The sequence below is a fragment of the Sinocyclocheilus anshuiensis genome, unplaced genomic scaffold (assembly GCF_001515605.1).
Source record: "Sinocyclocheilus anshuiensis isolate Anshui unplaced genomic scaffold, SAMN03320099.WGS_v1.1 scaffold2129, whole genome shotgun sequence".
NCBI lineage: Eukaryota > Metazoa > Chordata > Actinopteri > Cypriniformes > Cyprinidae > Sinocyclocheilus > Sinocyclocheilus anshuiensis.
In genome coordinates this window covers 629,242-632,954 of record NW_015552540.1, presented here as the reverse complement: position 1 = coordinate 632,954, position 3,713 = coordinate 629,242, and positions in this window count along the sequence as shown.

The following is a 3,713-nucleotide window of genomic DNA, read 5'->3' as shown; positions in this document are numbered from 1 at the left end:
GTTAATAACTGAAACCTTATTGTAAAGTGTTACTAAAGTTTTATATATTGTTCTGTGTATGTGTGTTTCACAGTCTTAATGGTTTGGATTAACCCTTTAATTGCCGTATCCCTTAAAACCAGACTGCCAGACGGTTACTGTAAATGCATGTGCCCACTGTGCACCGTTCTCCTGATGCCACCGGGATGGCATTTGCACTGACGGCTTGGGCCCGCCATCGCTGCTTACAGCTATATTTAAACATTATTTTTCATAGTAGCCTATGAGACCATGATCCGCACTCACAAAATAGTCTTCTTTTTAGCGTTTATTTTATATTAATCACCAATAGGATAAAACACCTCCGCCTGTGTTTTATAGCCTAAAATAAACGCTAAAAAGAAGAATAGAACATTTCCTGAATTAAAAAAAATAATAATAATAAAAATAAAACGATAGAGTTTCGAGAGAAGAAGGTAAAAAGCAATACAAAACCAATAATGTACCGGTTATGTTGTCATTCCTTTGCTCTCTAACTGAATGCAATGTTATAATAGGCCTAGTTATTTAATAATAACTTTAACAGTGAAGCATGCATCTAACTCTGGGGGAAAAAGCTTAGTATAATAAAATCACCTAAATAAGTCTGTGAATGAATGAATGAAATATGTTAAGAATGAACTTATTATTGTTATTATTATTTTACATTTAGGTTACATATGCATTTAGAAGAAGCTTTTATCCAAAACGACTTACAAAAGAGGAACAAATGACTCCAAAGTCAGTCACAATGCCAGGTTTATTATACAATAATAATCAAGTGCTAAGATTATCACAAAGATTTTGATGCACATCTTTCTTATTAAATCGTTGTATTCTACCTCGTACCGTTACAACTGATAGAGAATCACTTAAGACAATTTGCTGTAGGCCTATTTCACATAATAATATGCAATAAAACAATATACAATATGATTCGTTAACACGTAGGCTACCTAGGAGCTTGCGGCATGAATCCATGAGTAGGCTAGTTTACAAACCCGAGGGAACGGATTGCGAAAGCGTGCGCACGCTTTGCAACTTCAGGGATCTTATCTATTCACGAACAGCTTGTAACACTCCAAAGAGAAAGGAAAATTTAATCGCATCATATGACCCCTTTAAGACAATTTGCTGTAGGCCTATTTCACATAATAATATGCAATAAAACAATATACAATATGATTTGTTAACATGTAGGCTACCTAGAAGCTTGCTGCATGAATCCGTGAGTAGTTTACAAACCCGAGGGAACGGATTCCGAAAGCGTGCGCGCGGATTATGAATCTGTGGCTACGGGTTCAAAAACCGAAGGTACAGTTTACAAAATCTGAGCGCACGGATTGGAAATTCGTGAGTACGGTTTATTAATCCGTGGTCACGATTTGTTAAACCGAGGGAACAGTTTAAGAATTCGTGAGTACGGTTTATAAACTGAGGGGACGGATTGCAAAACCGTCGTCACGGATTGTTTTTTTTTTTCTCCTACAGAGAGCTGTACAGGAGCTTTTCTCCTTCGCGGGCTCATTGCGGTAAAGTTGGGTTTATGTTGGACATTCGCTGGGCAAATGAAGGGACTGTCTCAAAAGTGCATGAAAATGATAAAAAAAGATGCATTCCAAGATTCGAAAACATGCAAAGCATCATGCAAATAAAAGGTAGAGATGTGAATTAAGTGGAAAAACATTAATACATGATTTTAAGCTGTGAATGGGATAGTCACTATGAATTGTTACATTGTTATTACATTGTATTCCAACATTTTCTTTTAAGTGGTAGAAACTGGAGTTGATATGGCATCTGTAATATATTCAGTAACACTTCTAACACATCATACATGACTTGGATTTTGGAAATATGATTTTGTGTATTTTTGGTGAATTTTTCAAATATGTAAATCCATATAACTTCCGGGTCATGTGACCTGATGACGCCACACCAGCTGTAATATCTTCACACACACCTGACACACATCTTACACGACTTGGATTTTGGAAATATGATCTTGTCTATTTTTGGTGAATTTTTCAAATATGTAAATCCATATAACTTCCGGGTCATGTGACCTGATGACGTTTTCATGCCTCGTCAAGTCTCGGATTATTGTTTGGATGTTTGGATCACACTGTAAATAAACTGCACTTGGGTTCTTCACTACGCTCGCCTTCAGTGGATTGATTCGTTACAATATTAAAATTATAAATACATATATATTTAAAATATAACCATGTGTAAGCCTACTGCAATATAAAGTACATTAAAAACCCACTAAAAGTGTAATCATTTTGTTATGTTCTTACACAAAGTAGACATAAAATATACTTTAAGTAAGGGTAACATAAGTATGTTTTCTGTAAATACACTAAAAAGTCACTAAAAGTATGCTTGTGTTTAGCATATCCCTTAAAAGTGTAACTAAAAATATATTTATTAACATAGTATTTCTACTATACTTTTTAGAAATATACTAATAGTGTGTTTGTGTTTAGCATATTCCTTAAAAGTGTAACTAAGCATATATTTATTACCAAAGTATTTCTAGTATACTTTTTATAAATACATTAAAAGTATACTTCTGTTTAGCATATTTCTTAGAAGTATAACTAAGCATATATTTAATACAAAAGTACTTCTAGTATACTTTTTAGAAATATATTAAAATGCAATTCAATATATTTTTATTGCACTTCAAATAAGCATGTTGGGAATACAAATGTATTATAAACATACTACTTGAATTTCAAGTATATTTTTAATACATTTAATACTACGTCTTTTTCACCTGGGAAACTTCACGGTAAGTGCCTGTAGTTAAGTCTATAAAATCGTTAAGGTTTGATTTCTAATACAAACAGTATTTCAATCTACATTAAAAATGTGTATTAGGACATGTTCATGTGATCATTCAATTTTATGCAATGATGTGCAAGTTTCTTTATTCTCTTTTTTAAAAGTATCAAGTTTGTTTTACTGTCCTAATTTACCTGACGGAATAATATGCAAGTTTCTTCATTCTTTTTTTTTTTTTAAATATTACGTTTTGTTACTGTCCCAATTTACCTGAACATGTTAGATAAATTGGGACAGTAGCATTCAGCTAAAGTGGGACATCCTATAAATTAAAAGATAATACATTGCTTAATGTGAGAAAATGTTTTGGTTTACAGAAAAAAAAAAACACTGTAGGCAGAAGACAGGGAAAAAGAAAAAGGACAGAAATTTGTGAATATATGAACAAGTTTTTGTGTGTAAAAAGTGCAGGTAAACAAACATATTCCTGCTCTCCTGCATATGCTACACACATAAAACAAACACAAATACGAAAGTATGTGTTTTGTCCTGTTGGGGTGTTTATGCGTGGCTGGATGTTGGAATCACGTTGTTTGCATTCGCTCAAACTGATTTGCTGAAGTCGAAACGCGGTCGTTAAAAAATCCAACTCCGTACACAAATCAAACTTGTCAAAAAAGAATGATTAATTCTCAATTTAGAGTTTGTTATTCGTATGGTCTAGGTGTTCATATGGCATATGCCTTAAATACGGAACGGTTGGCAACCCTGTATAGCTTTCATACGGAACGCTTCTTTGATGCCTTAAATAAAGGACGATTCCGTATTATACAGAACGGTTGGCAACCCTAGTCAGTACACTTAAATCGACTCGCGCTATGGACTAGCATCTGTAAATATTAAGT